Source organism: Arachis ipaensis, chromosome B07 (assembly GCF_000816755.2).
Source record: "Arachis ipaensis cultivar K30076 chromosome B07, Araip1.1, whole genome shotgun sequence".
Classification (NCBI taxonomy): Eukaryota; Viridiplantae; Streptophyta; class Magnoliopsida; order Fabales; family Fabaceae; genus Arachis; species Arachis ipaensis.
The window spans coordinates 70355325-70366527 of NC_029791.2; the positions used below are offsets into that span (position 1 = coordinate 70355325).

Here is an 11203-nt window from a genome sequence, read left to right on the forward strand (position 1 = left end):
TTATGTGAAAGCTTCGGTCCAAAAGATTAGACATGGCCAATGGCCAGCCAAGCTTCAGCAGGACATTACATATAACAGCCAAATTGATGGGAATCAACTGGCTCCTGTGATGATAAAAGTATCATCTGAAACTCTAGAATTCGTTCTTAAAAACTCTGAAGAACAAAATTAAAAATTTTTTTGAATTTTTCGAAAATAAAAAGCTTAAAAATAAAATAAAATTACCTAATCTGAGCAACAAGATGAACCATCAGTTGTCCAAACTCGAACAATCCCCGGCAACGGCGCCAAAAACTTGGTACATGAAATCGTAATCGCACACTTTTCACACAACTCCGTACAGCTGACCAGCAAGTGCACTGGGTCGTCCAAGTAATACCTTACGTAAGGGTCGATCCCACAGAGATTGTCGGCTTGAAGCAAGCTATGGTCATCCTTGTAAATCTCAATCAGGCGGATTCAAATGGTTATGGGATTTTGATAATTAAAATCATAATTAAAACAGAAAATAAGATAGAAATACTTATGTAATTCAATGGTAGGATTTCAGATAAGCGTATGGAGATGCTTATTGCTTCTGAACCTCTGTTTCCTATCGCTTTCATCCAATCAGGCGTACTCCCTTCCATGGCAAGCTGTATGTTGGGGGATCACCGTTGTCAATGGCTACCATGTGTCCTCTCAGTGAAAATGGTTCAAATGCACTGTCACCGCACGGCTAATCATCTGTCGATTCTCACTCATGTTGGAATAAGATCTATTGATCCTTTTTGCGTCTGTCACTACGCCCAACACTCGCGAGTTTGAAGCTCGTCACAGTCATCCCATCCCAGATGCTACTCGGAATACCACAGACAAAGTTTAGACTTTCCGGATCTCAAGAATGCTACTAATTGATTCTAGCTTATACCACGAAGACTCTGATCTCGAGGCTAAGAGATATGCATTCAATCTCATTTTTATATAGAACGGAAGTGGTTGTCAGGCACGCATTCATAGGTGAGAATGGTGATGAGTGTGACATAATCATCAAATTCATCATGTTCGTGTATACGAATGAATATCTTAGAATAAGAATAAGCTTGAATTGGATAGAAAAATAGTGGTAATTGCATTAATTCATGATGAACAGCATAGCTCCACACCTTAATCTAAGGGGTGTAGAAACTCCACCATTGAAAATACATAAGAACAAGGTCCGGGCTTGGCCGAATGGCCAGCCCCCTAAACGTGATCAAGAGATCAAAAGTGATACCAAGATAGTCTCAAAAATGATCTAAAGATGAAAATACAATAGCAAGAGGTCCTATTTATAATGAACTAGTGACCTAAGGTTTACAGAAATAAGTAAATGATGTAGAAATCCACTTCCGGGCCCACTTGGTGTGTGCTTGGGCTGAGCATTGAAGCTTTCACATGAAGAGACTTTTCTTGGAGTTAAACGCCAGCTCTGGTGCCAGTTTGGGCGTTTAACTCCAGCTTTTATGCCAGTTCTGGGATTTAACGCCAGAATAGGATAGAAAGTGGGCGTTTAAACGCTAGTTTGCGTTATCAAAACTCAGGCAAAGTATGGACTATTATATATTTCTGGAAAGACCAGGATGTCTACTTTCCAACGCAATTAAGGGCACGCCAATTGGGCTTCTTCAGCTTGAAAAAATTCATTTCGAGTGTATCAGGGTCAGAATCCAACAGCATCTGCAGTCTTTTTTCAGCCTCTGGATCAGATTTTTTGCTCAGGTCCTTCAATTTCAGCCAGAAAATACCTGAAATTACAGAAAAACACAAACTCATAGTAAAGTCCAGAAATGTGATTTTTATTTAAAAAATAATAAAAATATATTAAAAATTAACTAAAACATACTAAAAACTATGTAAAAAACAATGCCAAAAAGCATATAAATTATCCACTCATCAATGACAATTCGGTTGTCAAAGTTGAAAGGTGCAGGAAGAAGCGCTCGCTCAGTCGCTCTCTATGCGTGACAGCAGTAGCGCTGTGTTATGCAGCGTCTCTGAGTGAGGAAACTATTGTGAGTGTGTGAGTGAGGGAACGATTGTGGGAGAGTGAAGAGGGTGATGTGTGTCATTTGTGAGTGCGGCATTATGTGTATGTTAGTGATGTGTTAGGGTTAGGTTTAGTCAGGGAAAGGATATTTTTTGGGGTTTTTTTTGTTCGGTTCCTCAGTTTGGTAGAGTTGATGGTAGTGCTATGGGTGTTTTCCTCTTGGAGGGTGTAATGTTTATTGATCTTTCCAAAATCTCCCCTCGGAATGAATTTGTTGCCTCTAAGAGTCCGGAGCATAATGTCCATTGGTCGCCTCGCTACCCCCGCTGCGTTTGCTAAGCGCATCACCATCGACGGAAATGGAATGTTGATATTTTTCTTGTCAACCAATTTCCAAATTGATTTGCGCAATAAAGGCAAGATGGCTATATGCTTCCCTTGCATAATAGCCCAAAGTAGCAAAGCAGTTCTAAATCTCACATGGGTAGTGTGGGTGCTCAGAATGATGTAGTCCGCCACAATCTGATGCCATATACGCATTTCAGCATTCAAATCAGAGTATGCAATACTAGTGGGAACAGAATTCCTCCCCTTGCTATACTCCCAAGATGCACCAGGACGGCCTATTCTCTCAAGGATGAGAGTCAGAGATACTCTTCCTTTGAAGACATCCACCTTTATCTTGGAATATTCATATTTCTCAAGTGGAAAGTGGGGGATGTCCAGAATAGCTTCTAGAGCTTGATTAGATGTATCCAACATCTTTCGCCAGAAGAAGACTGACTTCGCTTCCCAAGCTTGGTAGTTTGCATAAAATTCCCGCACCATAGTCTCATTGATTTCAATGGGTTCTCGCTCGAGAAACTCCCAATGAAGTGAGGCAATCCTTTGGTGGATAGTCGCCTTGTATTGGCTTGGAACCTTCAACGGCCGCTCCCAATGGATGGTACGCTTCTTAATAGCCTTGTATTGATAGTTGGCTCTCCGGTTAACCAAGTTATCCGATCTATGGCCTTGGCGATCCCACCAAATGTCAGGAGAGTGAGCGGTAGTTTGCTCAACTGGCGAAGTAACCGGTGTCTTACCCTTCTTCATCATCCTGAAAATGCAAGGAAAAGAACTTCGAGATCATAGGGCAACAATAAAGTAAAATCAATGAGGAAGCACTAAGAATGTTAAAAGAGCTGGTAGAAATAATGTGATTTACAAAAACACGGTGTGTATATTCCAATGATACGCGCGGTTGGAACACACACACCGGCTGGATATCACGGCAATCACACCCTTAAGGCAATTCACAGCTCAAAGCTTCACGATTTAGTGCTCAAGTTGCAAATATAAAACCGAGAAATGCACACAACTTCAAGAGAGCACCCAAAAGGGAATTGTCCATTGTTCATCCTCAAAAAGTGGTAATCACACATACAATGTTCTCAATTGGAAGCCCAAAAGATGTTTGATCAAGACATCATAAAAAGTTGAACATTAGTAGAGTGGTTACTTAATTGAAATTCCAAGATGAACCATGAAACTTAGATGGCACCAACACAATGCATTCACAACCAAAACTTCACATCAACAAAAAGTAAATGCATTGATGATTTCAATTTCCTACCATCAAAAGTCATAATAGAAGTTGCACCATTCATACAATATGCCTAACAAGAGATAAATTGAACACATATGATGGCCAAGTCATATAAATCAAACAAAATGTTCATTGAGGCATTTTATCGAGCACGTGGTATACAATGTGCAAGTTCATCACAATTAAGCTCAAATTTGATCATAACTATCCCAACAGTCAAGCAACAACACTTTGCAATATAAAGAAATAATAAAGAAAGCAACTAATGAAATCTAAGAAACATAAAAGAAATGAAAGCAATTGCAAAAATATTAACATAAGAAAGGAAAAACAAGAACCAAAGATATAAAGGTTGAATATAACAAGAATGAGGGAGGAACAATGGCACTCCTTATAGCCACTGTGAAATCGTGGCGGTTGGGTTCGCCGGAAAAAGAAGCACCAGAAGAGAGAGTACTCACTGGTGATGTATAGAGAAAAAGGGAAGGGAAAGAAAGAAAGAAAAGAGAAGAGAAGAGAAGAGAAAGAGAGAAAGAGAGAGAGAGAGATCGACGGCGGTGGGCTGACAGCGGCGGTGGCCGACGGCAGGGCTGGGAAGACAAGAGGGAGAGAGAGCTGTGACAATGAACAAAGAAAGAAAAGAAGAAAGCTGCCTCTCAACAGGGCAGATTGCCCTGTTATTGCCCAGAACGCGTCGCGTGCGGACGCATAGAGAGCGAAACTAAGAAAGGTTGCGAACGCACACAACGTGCGATTGCTGTGACCAGAGAGGTTGCAAAAGGACGTGCGGATGCACAAAGATGTGCGACCGTACAGACAGGCTCTCTTTTTTTCTTTTTACTTAGGGACAAAGGCATGTGTGCATGCGCACACAGGTCCGTGCGCACACACAGTGGTTAGAAATGGGGGAGGTTGTTCACGCGCACAAGCTGTTCCCTTGCTCCCACCAGAGGGGCTCTCAAGTTGTGTGCGAGCGTACACGTCTGTGCAGCTGCACAGATGAAGTATGAGAGGGGTTGTGTGTGTACGCACGCAGCTGTGCGCACGTACAGATCAGAGAAAACAGGGCAGCGTGCACGCACAAGCTGTGCTGGCACTGTGACCAGAGGGCACATTAAGTTGCGCGCGTATGCACAGGTGTGTGCGGCGGCATAGATGGCGAAAAACATAGTTTTGTGCGCACGCACAGGTGGGTGCATACGCACAGATGCCCTTGTTTCATAAAATTTTTTTTCTTCAAAACTAAGGTTCTTACCCTTAGCATAGCAACAAACCAACCCCAAATCATTCAAACAAGCACAATTTCATGGTCCACAAGTAATTTAACTCATTCAACTCAAAATTTTCAAACCAAACGTAAACTACTCATTATATCACAAGAAAGCAATTAATACAAAAAGCTATAAACAAAAGATAAAATTGAAAAATGTTACCATGGTGGGGTGTCTCCCACCGAGCACATTGGTTTAGAGTCCTAAGTTGGACTTTGATAAACCCCATTTTTGGGGTTTATCTTGTGTTGAATTAGAGGGTTTTGTCAACTTTTCTCCTATGTATCCAATGAAATAGCATGGTTTTGTAACTTCTCCTTTAATTGTGCTTAAGAGTGAAAGCATGCTTTTTTGGTCTTAGAATAAAAATTTTTAATAAACCTTAATTCCATTATATGCCTTGATATGTTTGTTAAGTGATTTCAGATTTAGGAGGCAAAGATTGGATCAAGGGAATGAAGAAAAAGCATGTAAAAATGGAGAACTCATGAAGAAATGAAGGAATCGCAAAAGCTGTCAAGCCGACCTCTTTGCACTTAATCTACCATAACTTGAGCTACAAAGATCCAAATGATGCGATTCTAGTTGTATTGGAAAGCTAACATCCGGGGCTTCGAAATGATATAAGATTTGCAGTAGTTGCATAACGTTTAAGGGCAAGCACGCGCACTCTATGCGTATACGCCGATGGTTGCACATGATTCACTTAATGCAACTTGTGGCCAGCGATTTTAGAAGCCTTGTGGGCCCAATCCAACTCATTTATGATTCTATTTAACCCAAGGAATAAAGAGGGATGGGACATATAGTTAGTTAGCGAGTTTTATTTTAGTTTTATCATGCTTTAGTTAGTTTCTAAAGAGAGAAGCACTCTCTTCTCTCTAGAATTAGGAGTAGGTTAGATCTAGATTAGGAATTCTTAGATCTAGGTTAATTTCATGCTTAGATTTACTTTTCCTTTATTAATTCTTCTTCTTCTACATCTCTTCTCTCTAGTTTAGCATTTAATTCTTGTAATTTTCTACTTTTATGTTGATGCACTTTGTTCTTCCATTTTTCTTTAATGCAATTTATGATTCATGTTCTTTTATTGTTGATTTACTTTATTGTTGTTTAATTCCTTGCAATTGAGTAGTGTAGATTTACTTTTCTTGAAATTTTACTATGCTTTCCATTTATGCCTTCCAAGTGTTTGATAAAATGCTTGGTTGGATTTTAGAGTAGAATTTTATGTTCTTGGCTTGAGAAGGTAACTTAGGAACTCTTGATTTACTAATGTTCAAGTAATTGATGATTGAGAGCCATTAACTCTTGATCTCACTAATTGAATTGGTGAAGAACTAGGACTTATGGACTTTGATTGATATAGCTCATTTGACTTTCCTTTACTACTAGTTAGAAGATGACTTAATGGGATTGATCCTTGCCAATTCTCATGTTGTGGTTAGTGATTAGGATAGAGATCCTTGACCACCAAACCTTACCAAGACCTTTTTAGCTATTAGTTTACTTTCATTGCCATTTACTTTTCTTGTCTCTTATCCCAAAAACACCAAAATATCTCATAACCAATAACAAGACACTTTATCGCAATTCTTAGGGAGAACGACCCGAGGTTCCAATACTTCGGTTTATAAATTTAGGGGTTTGTACTTGTGACAAACAAAAGTTTTGTATGAAAGGATTATTGTTTGGTTTAGAAATTATACTTGTAGCGAGAGTTTATTGTGAATTCCAAACAATCAAAAATCTGTTCATCAAAATGGCGCCGTTGCCGGGGAATTACAATGGTGTTGTGTTATTGGTTATTGTATATATGTGAATAGTGTGAATATGTTTACTTTTGTTAGTTCTTGCTAGTTTTTGGATTTGGTTTTCTTTGTCTCTTATTTGATTTTATTTTCCTTTCCTCTTGCCATCATGAATTCTCACTTTGGCTATGAGTGTGATTACAACTATCTTGTAGGAAATGGGAGCTACAATGAAGATATGCATCAAGGATGGGATAACCAAAGGTGGGAGGAGCCATATACATATGATCAATCTTCATGGCAACAACCTCCACCAATGCACTATGAACAAGAGCCATTCTATGATGCATACCAATCTAATGGCTATGGTGAATCTCCTTGTGACTTTCAAGAACCACCACCATATGCCTATGAACCTTATCCACAACATAACACTCAACCATACTCACAAGCCCCTTCTTACTAACCACCTTCATATGACCCTAATCCATATCTACCATTCCAACAATCGTATGAGCCATATGAACCACATATAGAGCCACCACCATTCCAACATCAACATTTTCAAGAGCTACCTCCTACATACTATTACCAAGATGAACCACCTCCAATGTATGAAAATTTTTAACCACAAGATGAATACTACTTTCCACCACAACCTCCCATGGAAAAATACTCATGTTTATCGATCCAAGAGCCATATGATCCTACTCATGATATCCCAGAGAAACAAGAGTCAAGAGATCGTCTCAAGAAGCATTGGGTCAATTTCAAGCAACCATGGAGCATGTTGTGCAACAAGTGGAAATAGTGGAAAGTATTAAACCACCACAACTCTACCAAGAGGAACCACCTTCCTACTATGAGTCCTTCCTTCAAAATGATGAACCCTTTCATCCATCCCAACCTCCAATAAATGACATCCTTGATGTTCTTGTTCAAGGACAAGAGGAGATGAAAAGGGATGTGCAACAATTCACGGCCACCTTGGACGAGGTGGTAAACCGGTTAGCATCCCAATGCTTGAACACTCAAGGAACTCCCATGGCTACATGTGGAGAACCTAATGAAGAGCATAGCATGAAAGAGAGATTGGAAACTCTGGTGGAGAATGAGGGAAGTTGCTTTGTATTGGAACAATTGGAGGAAGCTTTAATTGTTGAAGACAAGGAAGAAGTGGTTGAAGACTTGGGAGATGCGGAACTACTTTGGGAACATAGAGTTGAAGAAAACCCCTCCAAGAAGATTGAACTTGATGCTAAGGAGGAATGTGCACAACCTCCAAGGCATATCCCTTATGAAGACTTGGATGGGATAGAGCAAGAATTGAGTTCCCGTGGGATTGAAGATCAAGCATCTAGTCTTAGTGGTGAAGAATCTTTTGAGCATGAAGAACGTTCTCTCGATAAGATGGAAAGCAATGTGGAGGTAAATTTCTCTCACCTTCCCATTTATGATTTGAATAAGGGAAAAGGCTTAGATAGAATTGATGCACAAAGGATTGAAATTAACACTACAAGAAAAATACCCATTCAGCCACACTTTTTTTAAGCTACATTTAAAAAGCGTAGCCTATTCTATGAATAGGTTACGCTTTTCTCCGTGTTGCCTATTTATAAGAAAAAAGGATACACAATTGTGGCATCATTTAAAAAGTGTAGCCTTAGGTATTATAGAAATCACTTATAAAGCGTAGCCGTAGGTTAATATCTATAGTTCACTTTTCGTATCAAAGAGGACGCTTTTAGAAGGTAGCCTATTTATTAAGTTTTGGGTGCATTTTAAAAGTGATGCCTAATGTATCTAGAGCCAAATACAGCCACGACACTTAGTAATTTTTTCTCCTTATCACTAAATCATTCACGTTCGAGCACCCTCACTTTTGCCATCAGATCAGAGAAAAATTTCACCACCTCACCTTCGCAACTCAACTTCCAATTAATTGTTCAAAACCCTAACTCTAACTCACCTTCGCCATGCACCCTTTCCCACACACACACCCAGATCCGAGAGAATGAGTGAACCAGAGGGAGGAGAGGAGGAAGACAGAGATGAGAGCGCGAGCAAGAGACTAGAGAGTGAGAGGGGGTCACCGTGTAACGCCGCTGCAGCCGCCGCCATCGCCATCGTGGAGGAGGGAGTCCGAAGGAGAGAGAGAGAAAGTATATTCACAGACGAGATGGAGACAGAGGACGAAGACGCGACACGAGAGAGAAGGAGGCTGTTCCGCTGTGCACGGTCGTCGCTCCTAGGGTCAATTGAAGCCGCCGCCGCTGCTAGGGCTTGCCATGCTCCTGTCCTCACTTTTGGCTTCTACAATTACTTCCTGTTCGTACTCCCAACCTCTCTCTCTCTCCAACTTTCATTTCATTCTCATTTCAATTTCAATTTCGATGTCTCTGCAGGCGTTTCATCGGTGCCGTTTTCGACGCCAAGGGTGCGGATGCAATTCTCTCCTTTGAAAAGTTCTGCTGCAATCTCCCCAGACCTCTTCTTCAGGTTCCGATTTCTATTTGGATTAGTTTTCTCAATCCGATTTTGATCCATCTGCTAATTAATTGGGTTGATTAATACTAGATCATATATCTCGCCATAATTAGTTCAACATATTATTTCATTGTAAAATCGTGTTTAACAGATCATATATGATTAATGTGAATGAAGAACACTAGGTTGAGTTGAATTAAATTGAATCATGGATAAAAGCATGCTAGCTGGTTTGGAATCACTTCCAGAAGCTTATCAGCAAAGAATGGCGTCCATGATGGAACAAGTTCAAATCCGTGACAGGTACCTCCTCTTCACTCTATGAGACAACTTGTGCTAATTTTCTTGCAAGATAACTTTGCAGCCATGTTGTGCTAATTTATGAGACAAGCGTATTAGAGGGTTCACATGCCCTTGTGCTGGAAATGAAATAACTGGAACATGTTTGAGCTTCATCTTTTCTTGTGTTTTTTATTCTGAGACTTTTTGGGGGGTGGGGGTTGCTTATTCTGACTTTTATTCCTATCATTTCTCTCTAACTGGAACATGAAAGAGATTGAATGGTGGATTGTCAAAGTATACTTTGGACTAGTGAGAATTGAGAAATGCATTTTGATTTAATCTTTTATTTGGTGTGATTGGCAGTCTTGGAAAACGTAGTATTTGATGAGCATTCCCGAGAGTTTGATTGCTCAGACAAATCAGTTACAGGTACATAAATTTTATTTTTAAGATGAATTTAGCATATACTAATCCAGTGTTTTAGTTTGACCACGTTTCTGATTATGCAATGATTTTGGATAGTTCCAATTAAGTGGCTGAGTATATCACAAGATGATGACTTATGTTGTGACTCAGTCATACAACAACATGGAGTTTTGACTTATTGTTTACATGATTTTAAAACAAGTTCTTGATAACTTAAATTAAAAACTAATCTATAAAAGTGCAAGGTCAACTCATATAAAATAACCTCAATGTTGCTGACATAAACCTCCTGTCATCTGGTAAGGATAAGGATAGTATTGAATAGAGACCCAAATGTTTGTCCAAGAAAAATGTTGATGTCTACAAAGGAATTGAATAAAGACAAACATTCTTACTGCAAACTATTTTATAGATGAATTTGAACATATGAAGAACTTATTTATTTATTTTTATTTTTACTTCTTTCAGTCATCTGATTATAGAAACATCACAAGAAGTCAGTGCTCACCGCCTCACCCACCCAGCCTCTACCATCATCTTCTATCTGCTTCTCGCTGCTCACCCAGCACCACCAGTCCACCAGCGTCTGCTATCTTCGTCACCGCTCCTCTGTTACGCAGCCGCTGAGCCGTGAACTCCATCGCCGCTTCCTTCTTCCCCTGGCCCATGAACACCCTTAACTTACACCACGAGGACCACGACTCGCCTTTTGCCTTCTTCGATTCTTCCTGCTGCTCGTCTGCCCTGTGCTATCCGGTTTTGCCTTAATTTCTACCTTCTTTTAAGTTGTCTTTTTTTTTCTGCCCCATTTTGTTGTTTTGCCCTTGTCTCTTGAATGATTTAATTGCTGCTGCTGCTGCTGCTAGGTCCTAATTTTGTTTGATTATATCAATTTAATTCTTGCTAAATGATGATTGTGTTGAATTTGTGGTTAAATGGTTGCATATGGCAATTACAATTTTTTTGTCTGTAATTTTTACAGTTATTTTGCTTCTGTTAGCTTATTTGGTTTAGTTGTTTGAGCTAGTAGCAGTGTTGTGCTAGCTATTGAGAATGCTTTTGTTCACCAGATGTTTGATGAAATGTGTCAGTATTGTTTAAGTAAATGGATGTGAATTTGATCAGCTACTCTGTGTAACCTTTTGTACTGTAAAGTAAGAAAAATGATTAAATAGAAAAATTCAAATTCAAAGGCTTGGTAATATTTTCCTAGACTTTGATTATATTTTGTGTTTTATTGTTAATGATTCATTAAGCATGCTGCAAATAAATAGGAGGAAGAAGAGTTAAAAAATTAAATAAGAAGAGTTAAATTAGTCTTTTGATCGGATATCTTGATTGATATTACTGTGAGATTAACACTAGGGGAATTGTCATGATTGGCCTCCTA

General features: G+C 39.5%; 1 long non-coding RNA gene across 1 annotated transcript in view; it reads right to left on the reverse strand.

The window, feature by feature from the left end:
- Positions 1 to 10871, reverse strand: part of LOC110264647 — a 12298-nt gene extending 1427 nt beyond the window's left edge. The window contains exons 1-2 of the long non-coding RNA XR_002350822.1: positions 10238 to 10871; positions 2528 to 2530 (exon numbers count right to left, since the gene is read on the reverse strand). This is a non-coding gene — a long non-coding RNA (uncharacterized LOC110264647). The remainder of the gene's footprint in view (positions 1 to 2527; positions 2531 to 10237) is intronic.